This window comes from Hyperolius riggenbachi, chromosome 5 (assembly GCF_040937935.1).
Source record: "Hyperolius riggenbachi isolate aHypRig1 chromosome 5, aHypRig1.pri, whole genome shotgun sequence".
Taxonomy (NCBI): Eukaryota; Metazoa; Chordata; class Amphibia; order Anura; family Hyperoliidae; genus Hyperolius; species Hyperolius riggenbachi.
Window position 1 is genome coordinate 381,078,133 of NC_090650.1, and position 21,381 is coordinate 381,099,513.

At 44.8% G+C, this 21,381-nt stretch overlaps 1 protein-coding gene across 4 annotated transcripts in view; it reads left to right on the top strand.

Annotated features, from left to right (window-relative positions):
* Positions 1-11,388, top strand: part of LOC137519037 (RNA-binding protein 12B-like) — a 40,230-nt gene extending 28,842 nt beyond the window's left edge. For 2 of the 4 annotated variants that reach the window (XR_011020948.1, XR_011020947.1), the window contains 2 exons: positions 2,916-2,964; positions 5,112-11,388. The gene's annotated coding sequence lies outside the window, so the exon portion shown is untranslated. Of the gene's footprint in view, positions 1-2,915; positions 4,001-5,111 lie in introns of those variants that run through there. The other 2 variants (XR_011020949.1, XM_068237644.1) reach the window with 2 other exon arrangements.
* Positions 11,389-21,381: the final 9,993 nt, after the last annotated feature.

Genomic DNA, 21,381 nt, shown 5'->3' on the forward strand with positions numbered 1-21,381 from the left:
CAACTAGGTCCCAGTGTACATTTTCGGCCCACTTTGTATTTGAGTTTGACACCCCTGCTCTAAGCGTACTGTATTGCCTACTGCTTTCCATCAGTCTATGTTTAGTTCAGTGAAGATGATTTACAGTCTGGGAACCTTCCATCTCCTTATTGCCCATATAGCTATCCTACCTGTCTTTGGACAAAATGAATCTCTTCTGTGTAAATGTCCAAATCCCTGTAGCCCGGAGTTACTGTACACTTAGTAATGGAAGTGACCAGGCCCTTGGCGAGTGTTGCATACTCAACTGTCACACCGGTGCGACTCCTCGCCTTCTCTGTTGTCCAGCAGCTTTTTGAATTGTCACCGCAAGCGACTGTGCCGTGTGACACTGCCACATGTGGTGACATCAGTACATACGTGGTACAGGCGCTTTTGGTGACAAGTCCAAAAGACCGGAGAAGGCAAGGAGTCATTACATGTTACTATGTCCGGGGTGAAAGGTGATGCCCAAAGACTGCATGCAGCTGGAGGGTGGTCACTAGTAGCTACTGTAGCCCACCATATTTTGGCTGTAATTCCTTTTTTTTTTTTTTTTCTTTTTTTTTTTTTTTTTTTTGAGCCTGGAAGAAGAGCACACATGAATTGCAATGAGAGGGTGCCTAGCAGCTGCAATATATTGAGATGTGGCTTCTTAATGAGAACCCAAGGTGGGTTTTAAGAATACTATTAGGACACAGAGGCTGGTTCTGCATGCAATGACCAGCCTCTATTACTATACTGTGCCCGCCCAGGCCCCCCAGAAAAAAGCTGTGCTAGCGACATGCAGCGTGTTGCTAGCAGGCTGTTTACATCCAGGCTGTCATTTACCGCCGCTCCCCGCCTCCTTAAGCTGATTGGAGGGAAGGGACGCAGACGCTGAGCCGCGATGGAGGCGGGGGAGCTGTGGAAAATGACAGCCTGCTAGCGACACGCTGCATGTTGCTAGCACTGCGTTTTTTTTTCTGGGGGACAGCAGAGCGCTGGGGGGCACCGTATAGTAACAGAGGCTGGTCATTGTATGCAGAACCAGCCTCTGTATCCATTCCTAACATTCTTAAAACCCACCTTTGGTTCTTTTTAAGAGATTTTCATTGGATTAGTATGAAAGTCATATAAACAATTTCCTCCACCCATATTATCTGATGCTGCATGGAGTTTCTCTATTACGTTAAACGATTGTAGCTTGAAATTGCTCTTATGTGTGTATATATATATTGGGGAGTGAAGTGAATAAAGGGTACGTTGGCGCTTGGCCAGTCGTGCACTGAGCTTGTTCTTCTGCCAGTCTTGTTGCCTTTCTGTTGGTGCCCTGGTCAGCAGTGTCACTAAATCCTGCATGGAGTTCTTCAGGAGTGGGTGCATGAGCAAAGAAGAGCAGGACCTCGATGATGGGGAGCAGAGGTAAGTAGGACTTCACTGAATCATATCCCTTTACATACATTCCTACAGAGTATTGTATTGTTGTGCAATCTTTCTTGAGAGGTGTTAATTTTAAGCTTTTAAATACTCTCCATCAGATGGTCTTTGCTTTATGCGTTAGAGATATATTGTAACTAGCTCTACATTGTTTTTGGAGATTTTTTTTTTTTTTTTTAAGAATACAGGGGATGCCCCTGTAAGTTTGTTTTTTTGTGGGGTTTATGTAGGAACTTGGAAAACACAAATTCAATGCAAACCTGTCACAGACCTAGGCAGTAGACATTGAGCATTTATTGCTAAACCTAGAGTAATGAAAGCCCTAAGGGCTGATATTTCTACCCCGCCTTATAACTTTAGATGATTCACAAATTAAGTCCGTGGAATGAGCTAGGTCGCTTTCCATGTAAAATATCTTTAGAAGTTTATTAGATTGCTTTCCAGAGAACATGACAACGCAGTTAAGCTTGGCCAAGGTGATAATTAGCCATTTTCAATGGCCAGATTATAAAGTGTGTACATGGCTTTTGAAAGCGTGCAGTTCAGGAGCTTTTCCACTCAATTCATAGTTGTGTTGCATGCACTTTTTTTTAAAGATGTATTTTAATTATTGTAGGGTAACTTAGGAATTCTGTATCTTAAAAGAATTCTATCAAAGATTGCATTGTCATAGGTTGTCCTTATTTGAGAATGTTTTGTATATGAAGCATTTTTGTCCAATAATGCAGCTGTTTTATACAATGCTAGCTGTACTATTTTGAACACACAATACCTTGAGGTTTTCTGGAACTATGTGCCAGTTCGGCATGCAGAATTTTAACCTTTTTTTTTTTTTTTTTTTGTGGAGAACCTTCTGATTAAAGCTATATAATATATATGAAGGCATGCTAAACCATCAGCAAAATGTTGCCTACTCAACTTGCCTAATTCTTCACATTAGAAGTTGAGCTTGAATTGGCCTACTGTGAGCAACAGTTTTCTTTAACCAGTAATAATGGAGGAGAAAAAAAATTTCCCCAAGAACTTACATGCTTTGAGAGGAAGCTGTCCGCACCGAATGTGTGCAAGGTTTGAGTAGGCAACCAAATGTTTTTACTCCTAAAAATAAAATAAGCTATACCTTCCCTTCAAACCTAAATTCCACCACTGAAACGAGACACATGAACCCGGCTTTTCAAAATTGGTGCCTGATCCTTATGCAAAATGTGAGGTCTGCTTTTAAAGAATATTAGCGACTTCATTTTATCCATACTCTTATATTTCTGTTGAGTCTAGCACTAATATCTCAGCACTGCATTGTCCAGCTTTGCTCATCTTTGTCGCACTGTGGAGGAGAGATCTTTCAGATAAATATCCATGCTTTAAAATGACTAATCTTGTGAAGTGACCCCTGTACTCCTTTAGACATGTGAATGTTGTGCATTTAGCTTTCTTAATTACAAGTTTGTCATTTGGTGTCTCCCTTTTTTTAATTCCAGGTTTTAGATCTGGTGCCTGGATAGATGGGTCTTCACACACAAGTGTATGGTAAGTAGCTGGAAGGTAACATAACTCGATGGAGCCCTGAGTGATGTGGCTGAGGGTTCAAAGTATGAAATGGGTGTAGAATGTCACTTAGATCCATACGGGTGGAGGGAATGAAATGAGACTAGGTACAACCTGTGAACACGTGTCTAGTTTACTCTGTGATGTATTACTGTGGAAGTTAGCAGCACCTTTCACAGTGTACAACAAACCACATCTGGGTTCTTTGTACCGTCGCTAGATTCTCAGCAGAGTGGAGTTGGAAAAAAGATATACATCCCATCTAGTCCAACCAGAATATATGGTACAACACTAGCCTGCACCCTCACTCAGGTGATCCAGAGGAAGGAGGGAAAAAAGGCCTTACTAAACTTTGGCCAATTATCCTTAAAAGGGAAAGAAAATGCCTTTCCTTAAAGTGAACCTGAGGTGAAAATAAACAGATGAGATGAACAATTCTATTAAGTATCCCAGGGTTCTCTTTTATATTTAAATATTTGCAAAGTATGTTGACTATTTTACGGTCTCTTATCAGTGGCAGCCTATTAAGTGTCCCAGAGTTAAGGGGCCCATACACCTAACGATTTTCCCGCCGATATAAAGCCGTTTCGATCACAGTGATCGAAACGGATTTGAAATCGTCGCGCACACCGCTGACAGAACGATCGATTTCCGTCCGAAATCAATTGTTCCCGCCGACCCTTCCGCGTGGAAGATTTTTCTCGGTCGCCGGCGGGTCGGGAGTGCGTCGTTAGCGGCATTCGAATGCCCGACGACCGACGCAATACAGCGGGTATACATTACCTGTTCAGGCCGCGCGAGTCCCCTGGTCGTCTTCTCCGCTTCGGGCTCCAGACCGTTTCTTCTCCGTTTCGGGCTCCAGAGCTACACAGAACTTCCTGTCCCGGCAGAAAGTTTAAACAGTAGGGCGCCCTCTACTGTTTAAACTTCCCCTGGACAGGAAGTTCAGTAGCCGGAGCGGAGAAGAAGACAGCGGGGACTCGCGCCGGCCGGAGCAGGTAATGTATGCAGGGGGGGGGGGGGGGGGGGGGGGCGGGCGGCGTCGTCAGCTCCACAGATTGTGATCGGTTTCAGGCTGAAATCTATTCACGATCTGTTTGCAGTAAAGGTGGCCATACGATCCCTCTCTGATCAGATTCGATCAGAGAGGGATCTATCTGTTGGTCGAATCTGATGGCAAATCGACCAGTGTATGGCCACCTTTAGAAAAAGGTCAGTAGTTCATGTATTCTATCTCTCCTTGCCCTCAGGAGCCCACAGGAAAACCTTCGTGGCTGTAACTTTATCTTTACTATATTCCCAACAAGCTACCAACAAGACAGAAGCTGTCACTTCCATGCCTAGAAGTCAACTTTTAGGCAACAAAATAAAACAAGTAAAAATAACAGCCTATTAAAGTATTTGTACTGTACATACACGTTTATTTCATGTCACATATTGCCTCGGGTACACTTTATTAGATGACAAAACCTTTTCTACCTCCATATGCAGATCATGTTCCCTAGTTCTTTGCACAAGTCTAAGGACAAAAAACTCATCTTCCAAGCTTTTGTTTATCTCTGATTTATTTAAGCATGCTAGATCTCCTCTAAAGACACAGTGCAATTTTCCCTGCATATCGGCATATTTCCCACCATTAATCCAATATGTCTGATCTGCTTTCAATCGGGAAAGGGATTGATTTCTGTGCAGTACTGATCTCAAATTCGATCCCTTTCTCTATCAGAAGCAGATCGGACATGTTGGAAATTGAGCAGCAGGAACATGTACAGACGAGCACCAAATTGATCATTTTCCTTCTGGTAATGTGATGCCCAGAACTGTGCTCCATATTTCAGATACGGCCTTACAAGAGGGCTAATCTGGCAGTATTCTGCTAGCATCCTGAAATGCATGAACAGCTTGCTGAAGTATCTTTACCTACCAAATCAGTTACTGTGTGACAAGCGATACTAAGGCTGCATTAGTGGGGTGGCTATGTCAGGACTTTGTACAATACATCATCACACAAGTCTTTGCAGCCGCAGACTGTAGAAAAGAATTAGGCTAACTAATCTTCCGCTTCCCTCTACAGCAGGGCTGGATGTGCCCCAGGGCCCTATTTACTAGCTCATGCTATTTTCTTTCAGGCCCCCTCCTCTGGCAGACCCACCTCTTGTTTGCGCTGGGCTCTGTCCCCCTGAATCCAGGAATTTAATGCTCTGCCTCCTCCAGCCAAAACATTTGGAGCTAGGCGCACACCCCACCCATGAAGTATGACAGCACTGCAGCCCTGTAAGTAGTTTTGCCACATGATGGCCTCTTTCTGAGGCATGGCTGGACTGCGCACTTGTTGGACAGTTCAGCCACCCATATGCCAGTCACAAGCGTCTTTTAACTGCAGCCTAATACAGCTGAATGACAGCATTTATAACCCCATGTGTGTCTGTGTTTGACACCTGGTGGAATTGCCTACAAAGGAGAAACTATGGGGGCAGCATCTCTACCTCCAGTGGCAAGTGCCTGCAGGGGATTAGTTTAAAGATGGTGATTTCACTCTACTTCACTGGGCCCATATGCAGTTCACTTTTTCTCCTAAGAGAACATTTTTCATCTTCTATTTTCAGCACTCTGCAATTGAAAAAATAAAGGAAAGTGCACTATCAGAATTATTTTGAGTATTGATCACTGGTGATTTGAAAGGCATTTTATTGTCAAGTTTAAAAATATCCCCTAGGAGAAAACTCTGGAGAAAAAGTGAATTGCATATGGGCCCTTATGCAATTCACCTTTTCACCTGCGTTTTCTCCTAGGAGATAATTTATCATCTCATCTTTCAAATGACTTTTCAACATTTTGCAATTGAAAATGTACCAAAAAGTAGTTGAAGTACTATCAAAATTGAGTATTTTCTTGCTTGCTGATGGTTTAAAATTTGTTTTATTCACAAGTGTGAAAATATCACCTAGGAGAAAACACAGGTGAATTAGATAAGGCCCCTGTGCCCATATGCAATTCACTTTTTCTCCGGAGTTTTCTCCTAAGTGATATTTTCAAACTTGTCTATAAAATCCCCTTTAAATTGCCAACAGGCAAAAAAATACTTAAAATAGTTTTGATAGTACTTTTCCACCTACTTTTTGGTATTTTTTAATTGCAAAGTGCTGAAAAGTTATTCTAAATAAAAGATGAAAAAATATCGCTTACGAGAACTCTGGAGAGAAAATTAATTGCATATGGGCCCTAAAGTCCAACAGGAATAAAAATGTTAACTTAGTTTCAGATGGTGTTAAAAGGGGTCGGAATTTGTTGCCATTTTTCCCCTCTCACTTCATATCCTGAGTAAAGCCTTGGACACATGCTATTGCAGTATTCCCCAACCCAGTCCTCCAGTCCCACCAACAGTGCACTTTTTTTGTTTCAATCCACGTAGGTAGATAAAGAGTACTTTTAAATCTAGTAGGTGGAGCAAAAAATCAAGTCCTTACAAAGTGAGAAGTTAAATAGAAGGTAGATCAAGAACTTAGGGCTGGTGCACACCAAAAACCGCAAGCAGATCCGCAAAATGCTAGCAGATTTTTAAACGCTTTTTTTTTATTTTTATGAGGCGTTTTGCGGATTGCTGCTGCGGTTTTCAGTATAGTAGATTTCATATATTGTTACAGTAAAGCTGTTACTGAACAGCTTCTGTAACAAAAACGCCTGCAAAACCGCTCTGAACAGGCGTTTTTCAGAGCGGTTTGCGTTTTTCCTATACTTAACATTGAGACAGAAACGCATCCACAATCCAAAAAATGCCTCACCCAGGCATTTTTCGTTTCTGCAAAACGCCGCCTGCTCCGGTGTGCACCACCCCATTGAGATACATTGACCAAGCAGATCCGCAGCCGCAAGCGGGTCTGAAAACGCCCAAAAAGCCGCTTGGTGTGCACCAGCCCTTAGTGATACTAGCTGTGAAATCCATTGGTATTGTTTGATCCTTGAGACTCTCTCCCCTTGGCAGCAGCACGTTCTCCCACAATGCTTTGATAATCTGACAGGAAACTGTCATAGCCATGGCTAAAATGTCACTATGGGAGGGGTTTCAGCTCAGACGTCCCTGATGAACTATTAGAAAAAAGGTGGAGATTTCTTATGGAAAATGGGGTATAGGCTACTGATTAGAATAACAGTTTAATCCTGTAATTAAATTGCTCTTCAATCAGCACTGCTAAGACACTAATTACCCCACCTATGAATATGAGCAGTTCCCTGCAAAATATGTACTGTTGGTCCTTGAGGCTTGAGGACAGGGTTAGGATACACTGCACCAGACTGTTGGTCCCTGACATGCCTTGGCCAGTGATTAGTCTGACGGATCAACTTGCCTGACCTCTGGCCAAGGACATTGCTCTCCCCTCACACACCCTGTCCACTCTGATGCTCAATATCCATTCTTCTATTGGCCCTACTCCGCATAGCAACAGAACACATTGCTAGCCTGGGGGCTAGCGATGTCGTTATAGCCACTGCCCTGCACTATCCTCAATCAAGTCCGTTTGTGTACATGCAAGGCTAAGAGGTTGGTAGGTCAGCTGGATAGCGTACTGGTAAGGCTGTTGCCTTTGACCAGGATTTGAATACCAGTTCAAGCCAGTATGTAAAACAGTAAGGAGTCTTTCGGCAAGGCTCCCTAATGATCCTGGCTGTTTGGAGCACGTCCTAGTGGCTGCAGCCCTGAAGCTTTTTGAGTCCGCCAGGAGAAGAGGCCTTATTCTTAGTCCCTATTGGGTTCTCATAGCTAACTTTTTCGGTCTTGAGGACTATCTGGGAAGACCTCTCCAGTGAGGACACACTGTAGATACCAGCAACACAAAGGAGGAATTCTAGCCCCTTTCCAGACTACTGTTTTTTTCTGGAGTTTGGCTTTAAAGTCCATGGGAACCATGCTGAAAAAAAGCCAGATACTTCCCTAAGGAGAGGGAAGGTTCTGGGTCCTAATGAGCCTTTCCTTTCCTCTCCCAGTGCCTGTTCCAGTACAGGATCTCCCGTAGCGGCATTCGACCAATTCGGTCAAATGCTGCTGTCTCCGCCGCTGAAGGGAGGCCTCGGAAGTGTTCGGAGCCCTCTCTCACGTGTGTGCAGTATGGAGCTGCCTGTCTTCGGGAGGATTCTGATCTTTAAGACTTCTGAAGTCCCTGCTGCGGGGATTTAAACGGGAGCCAGCGCTGCACCGGGAGAAGAGGGAAGGCTCATTAGGACCCAGAGCCTTCCCTCTCCTTAGTATCTGGTTTCTGGTTTCTCTTTATGAATCTTATTTTAAAAAGGCTCCCATTAGCTTTAAACTGGTGATGATCATTTCAGATTTTACTTCCCCCTTGCAGGTTAAGATAAACCAGTTTTTTGTCTTCAGCGTTCGCACCACTTCAGACAAGTCGCCTTCTGTAAGCTGTTCCGATTTCAATAAAGTAAATGGGTATAGTCAATGAGATGCAAATAATTCTGCGTTTGTGCAGCATTATGCATTTATAGCCTGCCAAGGTAGAATTCAATTGCTCCAATTTCAAACTGCATGCATTTGCATACCACATTTGCATGATGCTGCTTTAACTTGAATTATTTTGGTGTCCCTGATCATCCCTAAATAGAAGGGCTGATACATACATGTATTGATTGATCTGCAGTTTCCCACAAATGAGCCCTAGGTGTGAGTACTTTTCTTGAGATTGACAGGCTGGCACAGTTATAGAAATGGCAAATCTACTCAGACGAATGCCATTTTGCTGATTACTTTGCAATAAAAAAAGAGCAGACAGATTGCTCTTTTATAAATGGATAAATGGTGTTCACCCATTTGGGAAGAGAAAACTCCACTGGCTGCAGTGGAGCAGAGTGAAGAACGGTTCAGGGTTGTTTGATAGGTGATAGTATGCACTGATCACCCCTATAAAAATCAGATCACCCCTTTTTATAGATATGACAATCTTTAAAGAGAGTCTGAAGCGAGAATAAATCTCGCTTCAGACCTCATAGATAGCAGGGGCACGTGTGCCCTTGCTAAACCGCCGCTATCCCGCGGCTTAATGGGGGTCCCTGATCTCCCCCCCCCCCCCCCCCAAATCCCCTCCGTAATGCGGGGGAGCGCCTCCTGGTTGGGGCAGGGCTAACCGCCGCAGCCCTGCCCCACGCGCGTCTGTCAGCGCGTATCTCCGCCTCTCCCCCGCCCCTCTGTCTTCCTTCACTGAGAGGGGCGGGGGAGAGGCGGCGATGCGCCGTTGACAGACGCGACTGGAGGCAGGGCTGCAACCGGTAGCCCTGCCTCCAGGAGCGACCAAGTGGCGCAGTGGGGGGTTTGGGGGTCAAGGGACCCCCCTTTTAGTGGCGCTATTGCGGCGGTTTAGCAGGGGCACACGTGCCCCTGCTAACTATGAGCTCTGAAGCGAGATTTATTCTTGCTTCAGATTCTCTTTAAAGTAGATCTGAGATAAACTTTTACTCATTGCATAATTGTGTTCCTTTCATATAGTTTATAGGGCATTCCTCAAGCCAAATACTTTTTTGTTTTGTTTTAATACTTTAATTCCCTATAAAGTGAACAAGCCTCGCCCACAGCTCCTTTTGTGCCTTGGCACTGTAGCAAGGGCTTATGGGAGCTCAGTCTGGGCAGGAGGAGGTTACTAACCATTGATTTCAGAGGGGAGGAGGAGAGGGGAATGGATTTACACACAGGCAAGCTGATAGCATTTCCTGCCCTCAGCCTGTGACAATGTGACAAACAGAACATGGCTGCCCTCGTATCACAGGAATAAATAATCATAAACTTTTGAAGCTTTTTGCAGCTAGATATGCTGTGTAACCTATCTAAACTTTAGATAAGATATATATTCACCCCTAACCAAGAATAAAATATTATCGCCATACATTGTACTAGGGACACACTGTAATAACTGGGACAAATGGGCAAATAAAATGTGTCAGTTTTATCTATAATAGCACATTTTTATTTTTAAACTACGATGGCTGAAAGCTGAGAAATAATAATTTTTTTCCCCATTTTTTTTTTCTACTACTTCCCTGTCAAATGCATATAAAATAAAATAATTCTTGGCATAAACTACTGCCCAAAGAAAGCCTAGTTTGTCCCGCAAAAAAATACTATGTAGATCATTTCAGTGTGATAATTAGTGATAGTTATTACCGAATGAATTGGAAGAGCTTTTGAAGGGGAAAAAAACCTGTGGTAGAGAAGTGGTTAAGGCCTCTTTCACAGTGGGACGTTAAAGTCACACGTTATAAAAATTTATAACCCACACTAACGCACAGCAATACAAAGTCTGTGCGACATTCACAGTGCACACGTTGTGTTGTGTGTAACGTGTAGCAATATTTAGAGAGTGCTGCATGCTGTGCGTTTAGCAATAAATTTGCCGCGTTGTGTGTTGCACATGCTCAGTAATGTTTTTTTAAAAAATGTAACGCATGCCCCGTTTCATGTGCAGTATGTGACGAAAACGCCGCACCAAGAGACACAACACAGTGCATAATAACGTCCAATTAGGGGCACGTTGTGCGACTTTAACCTCCCTGCCGTTATAAAAAAATTGCTGCGCACGGCAGGGAGGGTGTTTTTTGGCATTATTTTTTTTTTTAGCATGTAGCTAGCCTAGCGCTAGCTACATGCTTCCCCCCCTCCCTGCGGCGTCCCCCCGAATGCGCCGATCGCCGCCGGCGCATATACCCATCCGGAAATCCCGTTCTGAACGGGATTTCCAGGAGGGCTTCCCCCGTCGCCATGGCGACGGGCGCGATGACGTCACCGACGTCGTGACGTCAGAGGGAGTCCCGAACCACCCCTCGACGCTGCCTGGCACTGATTGGCCAGGTAGCGCTCGGGGGGGGGGGCACCCTCTGACGCGGCGGGTTGCGGCGAATCGGCGCGGAGCGGCGGCGATCGTAAGTTACACGCAGCTAGCAAAGTGCTAGCTGCGTGTAACAAAAAAAAAAATTATGCAAATCGGCCCAGCAGGGCCTGAGGAATCCTCCGCGGCAGGTTACCCCGAGCTGAGCTCGGGATAACCGGCAGGGAGGTTAACGTCTCATCATACGCAACGCCCCACTGTGAAGAGGCCTAAAGGGCAGTCTGATTTTTGCAAACAGTAACCAATGTGTTGATGTATCAGCAGATTGTCACTCCTGTCTAGGTAAGATAGGATAGACATTAGTGGGTAACATGCATAGCTCCTGCATAGTATGAGAATAACCTAATATTACACCCATGTGAGGACCCTGCCCTCACAAGCTTACAATCCAGTCTGAATTTGCTGTATGTATATTATTACTTGCACCTGTCCGTTTTTGTTTTCTACAGGAACCTCGCTCTCGTGATCCTAAGGACTTACTAATGTCTTGTCTTTTTAATTTTTAATAAAGCCAATATTCTTTTTATAATCTGTTTGTTTTTGTATTATTATATCAAACCAAGTGTGTGAACCAGAATTTTATTATGCATGTATACAGCTCTGACCTCTTCTGTAGAGCTTTTACGAGTACATAGTCATGACACTAAGGGTACTGTCACACTGCATCCGTTGCGACGGACAAGATAATGGCAACTCAGTGCAGTTATATTGTTCCAATCGGTGAAGCCGATTCTTTTGGATTGACTTGTGGCACTCTGTGCATTTACCAGCTGATGTGCACGTTTACAGTACCAGTGAAGTATACTTCTATGTACTTTTTACCTCTGTTTACAACACCTTTGTGATCTGCTTTTCAGGAATGTGCAACACGTGTGTAGTGTGAAAGTAACTTCTTTCCTTTTTGCCTTTTCTGGCTTTTACGCACCATGTGTTTTTCCCATCAGATCAGTGATCGATAGTTTCCAGCATACTTGGTTGAGAGAGTGATTATCAGATCAGTATTGCACAAAATCTATTCCTTTCTTGTTCTGATGGGAAAATTGCATGGTGTGTATGGGCCCTTTTGGGGGAGTTCACTATCTAATTTTAGTGAAGTAATTTATCAGTTTGTTTTTAGAATGTGGTTGGCAGCTTGAGTACCAGCAGTCTCTGGCCCCTTAGAGGGAACCTAAACTGAGGATATAAATGTTTCCTTTTAAAATAATACAAGTTGCCTGGCTGTCATGCTGATCATGTCTCTAATACTTTTAGCTACAGCCCCTCAACAAGCATGCAGATCAGATGACTGTAGTCAGACTGGATTAGCTGCATGCTTGTTTCAGGTGTGTGATTCAGCCATTACTGCATTCAAAGAGATCAGCACGCAACTGGTATTGTTTAAAAGGACACCTCCATATCCCTCTGTTTAAGTTCCCTTTAACCACTTGCCGACCGCACACTCATAACGTGCGTCGGCAAAGTGGCAGCTGCAGGACCAGCGACGCAGTACTGCGTCGCCAGCTGCAGCCTAATTAATCAGGAAGCAGCCGCTCGTACGAGCGGCTGCTTCCTGTCAAATCACGGCGGGGGGCTCCGTGAATAGCCTGCGGGCCGCCGATGGCGGCTCGCAGGCTAGATGTAAACACAAGCGGGAAATAATCCGCTTTGTTTACATTTGTACGGCGCTGCTGCGCAGCAGCGCCTTAAGGCAGATCGGCGATCCCCGGCCAATCAGCGGCCGGGGATCGCCGCCATGTGACAGGAGACAGCCTGTCACTGGCTGCACAGGACGGATAGCGTCCTGTGCAGCCGGATCTCCAGGAGGGGGCCAGGTAGGAGAGGGAGGGGGAGGATTTCGCCGCGGAGGGGGGCTTTGAGGTGCCCCCCCCCCCGCCACCCACAGCAGGCAGGTGAGATCAGACCCCCCCAGCACATCATCCCCATAGGGGGGAAAAAAGGGGGGCAATCTGATCTCCCTGCCTGCACCCTGATCTGTGCTGGGGGCTGCAGAGCCCACCCAGCACAGATCAATCAAACCAGCGCTGGTCCTTAAGGGGGGGGTAAAGGGTGGGTCCTCAAGTGGTTAAAGCCAATTGCTACCAAACTAAAAATAAAAGTCAGTTACTCACCTAAGGAGAGGGAAGGCTCGGTCCTAATGAGCCTTCCCTCTCCCGGTGCTGCGCTGGCTCCCCCGTTCGCGTCTGCTGCCGCAGGGACTTTGGAGGTCTTCGGGAGCACTCGGGCTTCCGAAGACGGGCCGCTCCATACTATGCACGCGCGAGTGCGTCATAGAGGGCGCTCGCGCATGCGTAGTATGGAGCGGCCCGTCTTCGGGAGCCCGAGTGCTCCCGAAGGCTTCCAAAAAGCTCCCTTCGGCATGCGGAAGTGGCAGTATTTGACCGAACTGGTCGAATACTGCCACGGGGGATCCTGCGCGGGACCGGGCACCGGGAGATGAGAGGGAAGGCTCATTAGGACCGAGCCTTCCCTCTCCTTAGGTGAGTATCCGACTTTTTTATTTTTTAAATGGTAAACACTCACTTTAAGGACCAGAGACTGCTGGTACAAAAGCGGGGCACACCGATGTCTCACTGCACGGACTTGCCACTCAGCATTTGCGCCACTCTCCCGTTGCTAAAGCCCACTCTCGCTGCCTTTGCTATGACAGCAGAGCTCTGTGAACCTGTCGAGCCAATTTCATTGTCTCCTAATTCTGATCAATATGAGCTCTGCTGTCATAGTGAAGGCCGAGAAAGTGGGCTGTAGCGGCAGGTCCATTCGGTGTGCTAAATTAAATGTATGCTCTGGCAGGGAAAACAGGATTACAGTTAACCACTAGTGTATTGCCATGGACACAGCTATTCAGGTATATGAAACCTGGTAGTCTGCCGCTGCCAAGCCTTGATCAGATTGCTCAAACGGTCCTGGAACCAACAGTAAAAAAAAAAAAAGTTGGCACACCACTGGCTGCAAAAAGTTGCTGTGTAATATTGCAGAACAGGAACACTACATGTTAGACACGCAGGTCCTTCATCAGGTGCATAAGTGTCTGAATAAGCACCAAGCAAATATATATGCTCATGGAGGGATGACCCCACCCGAGCTACAGCCCTCTTCCACCCAACATAACATTAACCCTGAAGGTGGCCACACACCATACAATTAAAAGATCCAGTTTTACACCAATTCGATAAATACGATCAGTTGTCCTGAAAAAATTAACTTTTTTTTTTTTTTTTCCCCAATCGGGAAATCTGATCAAATTTCCTATTTTTTGATTTTTAAAGGGACTCCGAGCAGGGCAGAAACTATGGAAAGATGCATATCATTTTAAAGCTCTTTCTCCTCTTTCCAATGATATATAAACCACCACCCTACGTCTTTTAGTTTTCACTATTTTCGCGATTGAAATTGCCGCGACCGCGATTTCGATCGCGAAAATAGAGAAAACTAAAAGGTGTAGGGCAACGATTTAGGTGTCAGAAAGAGGAGAAAGAGAGCTTTAAAATGATATCCATCAAGCCATAGTTATATTGTATTACACAGGACGACACTTTCCCCAGTGTCAGCAGCTCCATTCTGCTGAATGCAGCTGCTGACTTTGACAAAAAGTCGCCCTGTGTAATACAATATAACTATGGCTTGATGGATATCATTTTAAAGCTCTTTCTCCTCTTTCTGACGACACCTACATCGTTGCCCTACGCCTTTTAGTTTTCTCTATTTTCGCGATCGAAATCGTGGCCGCGGCAATTTCAATAGCGAAAACTAAAAGGCGTAGGGTGGCGGTTTATATATCATTGGAAAGAGGAGAAAGAGAGCTTTAAAATGATGTGCATCTTTCCATAGTTTCTGCACTGCTCGGAGTCCCTTTAATGGGTTTGTTTTTTGTTTGTTTTTCTTGTTGTTTTTTTTTGAGGTTAGACATGTTGTAAAAATCAGACCAATTTTATCAAGAATTGAATGGTATGTGATGGCTTGTGAAATTTTATTCAACCAGAAAAAAAGTATGCAACTATTCAGTACATTTTTCTCTCAATTTTTTTTTTGACCAATTTTTCAGTTGCGATTAGATTGTGTGGTACTTTGTGGGGACCATTCAGTGACAAGACAATATACTCCGTACAGCGCTGTGGAATGCTTCCAATTGATTTTTGGTCAATACTGATCACAATTTGATTGGTTTGACATTGTGGTGGAATAGATTTCCTGTGGGTATCTGGCTACATTTAATTCAGCACCTTAACCACTTGCCGACCGCCCCCAGCCGATGGGCGGCGGCAAAGACTGGGCCCAAACGACCGCAATACGCCCATCGGCGGGGGCGGCTGCGGGAGTGGCTATGCTGCGATCGCGTCATTCGTGACGCGATCAGCCGCCGGGGACTGGCTCCGCCCACCGCTCGTAGTAACCCGCCGGCCGTTCGGAAGCGCCGGCGGGTTACTAGCACCCGGATCGCCGCATGTACATAGTATAATAGGCTTTGTAATGTATACAAAGCCTATTATACTGGCTGCCTCCTGCCCTGGTGGTCCCAGTGTCCGAGGGACCACCAGGGCAGGCTGCAGCCACCCTAGTCTGCACCAAAGCACACTGATTTCCCCCCCCCCCCCTGCCCCCTGACCGCCCACAGCACCCCTCAGACCCCCCCATGCCCACCCCCCAGACCACTGTTTGCACCCAGTCACCCCCCTAATCACCCATCAATCACTCCCTGTCACTATCTGTCAACGCTATTTTTTTTTTATCCCCCCACTGCCCCCTCCTGATCACCCCCCACCCCTCAGATTCTCCCCAGACCCCCCCCCCCCCCGTGTACTGTATGCACCTATCCCCCCTGATCACCTGTCAATCACCCCCTTTCACTGCTACCCATCAATCAGCCCCTAACCTGCCCCTTGCGGGCAATCTGATCACCCACACCAATAGATCGCCCGCAGATCCGACATCAGATCACCTCCCAAGTGCAGTGTTTACATCTCTTCTCTCCTCTAAACACCCACTAATTACCCATCAATCACCACCTGTCACTGTTACCCATCAGATTAGACCCTAATCTACCCCTTGCGGGCACCCAATCACACGCTCAGATTGCCCTCAGACCCCCCTTTATCAATTCGCCAGTGCAATATTTACATCTGTTATTCCCTGTAATAACCCACTGATCACCTGTCGATCACCTATCAATCACCCCCTGTCACTGCCACCCATCAATCACCCCCTGTCACTGCCACCCATCAATCAGCCCCTAACCTGCCCCTTGTGGGGCAATCTGATCACCCACCCACACCAATAGATCGCCCGCAGATCCGACATCAGATCACCTCCCAAATCCATCGTTTACATCTATTCTCTCCTCTAAACACCCACTAATTACCCATCAATCACCCCCTATCACCACCTGTCACTGTTACCCATCAGATTAGACCCTAATCTGCCCCTTGCGGGCACCCAATCACCCGCCCACATGCTCAGATTGCCCTCAGACCCCCCTTTATCAATTCGCCAGTGCAATATTTACATCTGTTATTCCCTGTAATAACCCACTGATCACCTGTCAATCACCCCCTGTCACTGCCACCCATCAATCACCCCCTGTCACTGCCACCCATCAATCAGCCCCTAACCTGCCCCTTGCGGGGCAATCTGATCACCCACCCACACCAATAGATCGCCCGCAGATCTGACATCAGATCACCTCCCAAGTGCAGTGTTTACATCTCTTCTCTCCTCTAAACACCCACTAATTACCCATCAATCACCCCCTATCACCACCTGTCACTGTTATCCATCAGATTAGACCCTAATCTGCCCCTTGCGGGCACCCAATCACCCGCCCACACACTCAGAACGTCCTCAGACCCCAGCCCTGATCACCTCGCTAGTGCATTGCTTGCATCTATTTTCCCCTCTAACCGCCCCCTGAGACACCCATCAATCACCTCCTGTCACCCCCCTAGCACTCCTATCCATCAGATCAGGCCCAAAACATCCTGTCATCTAAGAGGCCACCCTGCTTATGACCGGTTCCACAAAATTTGCCCCCTCATAGACCACCTGTCATCAAAATTTGCAGATGCTTATACCCCTGATCAGTCATTTTGAGAAATTTGGTTTCCAGACTACTCACAGTTTTGGGCCCGTAAAATGCCAGGGCAGTATAGGAACCCCACAACTGACCCCATTTTAGAAAGAAGACACCCCAAGGTATTCTGTTAGGTGTATGATGAGTTCATAGAAGATTTTATTTTTTGTCAAAAGTTAGTGGAAATTGGATTTTTATTGTTTTTTTCACAAAGTGTCATTTTTCACTAACTTGTGACAAAAAATAAAATCTTCTATGAACTCACCATACCGCTAACGGAATACCTTGGGGTGTCTTCTTTCTAAAATGGGGTCACTTGTGGGGTTCCTATACTGCCCTGGCATTTTAGGGGCCCTAAACCGTGAGGAGTAGTCTAGAAAACAAATGCCTCAAAATGACCTGTGAATAGGACGTTGGGCCCCTTAGCGCACCTAGGCTGCAAAAAAGTGTCACACGTGGTATCGCCATACTCAGGAGAAGTAGTATAATGTGTTTTGTGGTGTATTTTTACACATACCCATGCTGGGTGGGAGAAATCTCTCTGTAAATGGACAATTGTGTGTAAAAATCAAATCAATCAAAAATGTGTCATTTACAGAGATTTCTCCCACCCAGCATGGTTATATGTAAAAATACACCACAAAACACATTATACTACTTCTTCTGAGTACGGCGATACCACATGTGTGACACTTTTTTGCAGCCTAACTGTGCTAAGGGGCCCAAAGTCCAATGAGTACCTTTAGGATTTCACAGGTCATTTTGAGACATTTGGGTTCAAGACTACTCCTCACGGTTTAGGGCCCCTAAAATGCCAGGGCAGTATAGGAACCCCACAAGTGACCCCATTTTAGAAAGAAGACACCCCAAGGTATTCTGTTAGGTGTATGATGAGTTCATAGAAGATTTTATTTTTTGTCACAAGTTAGCGGAAATTGATATGTATTGTTTTTTTTTTCACAAAGTGTCATTTTCCACTAACTTGTGACAAAAAAAAAAAATCTTCTATGAACTCACCATACTCCTAACAGAATACCTTGGGGTGTCTTCTTTCTAAAATGGGGTCACTTGTGGGGTTCCAATACTGCCCTGGCATTTTAGGGGCCCTAAACCGTGAGCAGTAGTCTAGAATCCAAATGCCTCAAAATGACCTGTGAATAGGACGTTAGGCCCCTTAGCGCACCTAGGTTGCAAAAAAGTGTCACACGTGGTATCGCCGTACTCAGAAGAAGTAGTATATTGTGTTTTGGGGTGTATTTTTACACATACCCATGCTGGGTGGGAGAAATATCTCTGTAAAAGGACAATTGTGTGTAAAAAAAAAAAATCAAACAATTGTCATTTACAGAGATATTTCTCCCACCCAGCATGGGTATGTGTAAAAATACACCCCAAAACACATTATACTACTTCTCCTGAGTACGGCGGTACCACATGTGTGGCACTTTTTTGCACCCTAAGTGCGCTAAGAGGCCCAAAGTCCAATGAGTACCTTTACGATTTCACAGGTCATTTTGCGACATTTGGTTTCAAGACTACTCCTCACGGTTTAGGGCCCCTAAAATGCCAGGGCAGTATAGGAACCCCACAAATGACCCCATTTTAGAAAGAAGACACCCCAAGGTATTCCGTTAGGAGTATGGTGAGTTCATAGAAGATTTTATTTTGTCACAAGTTAGCGGAAAATGACACTTTGTGAAAAAAAACAATTAAAATCAATTTCCGCTAACTTGTGACAAAAAAAAAAAAAATCTTCTATGAACTCACCATCCTCCTAACGGAATACCTTGGGGTGTCTTCTTTCTAAAATGGGGTAATTTGTGGGGTTCCTATACTGTCCTGGCATTTTAGGGGCCCTAAAGCGTGAGGAGTAGTCTTGAAACGAAATTTCTCAAAATGACCTGTGAAATCCTAAAGGTACTCATTGAACTTTGGGCCCCTTAGCGCAGTTAGGGTGCAAAAAAGTGCCACACATGTGGTATCGCCGTACTCAGGAGAAGTAGTATAATGTGTTTTGGGGTGTATTTTTCCACATACTCATGCTGAGTGGGAGAAATATCTCTATAAATAGACAATTGTGTGTAAAAAAAAAAATCAAACAATTGTCATTTACGGAGATATTTCTCCCACCCAGCATGGGTATGTGTAAAAATACACCCCAAAACACATTATACTACTTCTCCTGAGTACGGCAATACCACATGTGTGGCACTTTTTTGCAGCCTAACTGCGCTAAGGGGCCCAAAGTCCAATGAGCATCTTTAGGCTTTACAGGGGTGCTTACAATTAGGCACCCTCCAAAATGCCAGGACAGTGAACACACCCCACAAATGACCCCATTTTGGAAAGTAGACACTTCAAGGTATTCAGAGAGGAGCATAGTGAGTCCGTGGCAGATTTCATTTTTTTTTGTCGCAAGTTAGAAGAAATGGAAACTTTTTTTTTTCTTTTTTTTGTCAGAAAGTGTCATTTTCCGCTAACTTGTGACAAAAAATAAAATCTTCTATGAACTCACCATGCCTCTCACTGAATACTTTGGGATGTCTTCTTTCCAAAATGGGGTCATTTGGGGGGTATTTGTACTATCCTGGAATTTTAGCCCCTCATGAAACCTGACAGGTGCGCAGAAAAGTCAGAGATGCTTGAAAATGGGAAAATTCACTTTTGGCACCATAGTTTGTAAACGCTATAACTTTTACCCAATCCAATAAATATACACTGAATGGTGTTTTTTTTTATCAAAGACATGTAGCAGAATAACTTTCGCACTCAAATGTATTGGAAATTTTACTTTATTTGAAAAATGTCAGCACAGCAAGTTGAAAAAGTCATTTTTTTTGCCAAAATTCATGTCTTTTTTTGATGAATATAATAAAAACTAAAACTCGCAGCAGCAATCAAATAGCAGCAAAAGAAAGCTGTATTAGTGACAAGAAAAGGAGGTAAAATTCATTTAGGTGGTAGGTTGTATGACCGAGCAATAAACCGTGAAAGCTGCAGTGGTCTGAATGGAGAAAAAGGCTCTGGTCCTTAGGGGCGAAAAGACTGTGGTCCTCAAGTGGTTAAGGTATTAATATTTGATATCTCACTATTATAAATGTGAAAGTTTGGATATGTTACTCAATCATGCAACAATGGCTGAACGGATTTGAATAAAATCTGGCACACACAACTCCATTACCTGGAATAAAGTATAGGATACTTATTATCCCCATAACCAAAAAGTGGGTTGAGACAAATAAAAATTTCACTGGGAAAATGTAAACTGCAGCCATTCTTACACTGTTAATGGCAGGGTTTTCAAACTTTGCACAGGTGGTCACTGGGTGACGAATTAATATTCAGAAAAGTGGGTGGAGCCTACAAAAGCCACTCAAAATTCACCTATTGATTTTCAAGGGGAATATTTAATTGCTACCATTCTTGCACTGTTAATGGCAAAAGTCTCAAACTTGGTACAGTTGGACATTGGGTGATTGGGGTTCAAATTCAGAAAAGCGGGTGGAGCCACAGCCAATCAGATTTGTTTCATTTCAATGCAAATTACTGATGCCAAAGCTCACAAACTAGGTCATTGAATAATTAAGCCCCATACACATGCTCAACAGCTGTCTTTTATGCAGTACAATTATCAAACAACTTTTGTTGTGAAACAAGTTGAACAACCAAAAAAAGTTGCTTGCTATATTGTTCACTCAACTGAGAAGATGTCAATCCAACAGAGTAATTTTGGCTCTCTTTGTCATTTGACCTTGTCTTAAATGTTTGAATGAATTGCCTTCAATAAGCTGTTGGTGAGCAGTGGACAGCTCTCTCTAGGCCTGAATACAAAACGGACAAGAAATTACATGAACACCCGGAGCCCAGTCTGACGTAGAATGTTCTGGGTCAGGTGAAAAGGTGTAGATGTATAGCAATAAACTCACAAGCTTAGGTTGCTTAATCGGGCATGTGTTATTTTTTTTTTTTTTTAAAGGGATTCTCTGGTACCTGTAAAAAAGTTAAAACTGACATCTGGGGCTTCTATCAGCCCCTTGCAGCTGTCCTGCGCCGTTCTCCGATGCTCCGTTCCTCGCCGTCGGTAACCTGCTAATTATTCGTCTAACTAGACAAATAGAACTGTGGTGGTGGCTGCGCGCATCCTTGCTCATGCGTCATCGGGAGCTTACTGCTCAGGTGCCGTACAAGAGAACTTTGTACTGTGCATGTGTAGTAAGCTCCCGATGACGTGCGTGGGAGTGAGCGGTCGCGCAGCTGCAGTTCTTTTCATCGAGTTAGACAAATAATTAGGGTACAGGCGGCAGGGAAATGGAGCATCGAAGGAAGGTGTGGTATATTACAGCTGTAGGGGGGGTGATGGAAGCCCCAGATAAGTGTTAGTTTTAGCTTTTTTTTACAGGTACTAGAGAACCCCTTTAACCAGCATATGGGTATGTACCATCCCCACTCGACCTTTAA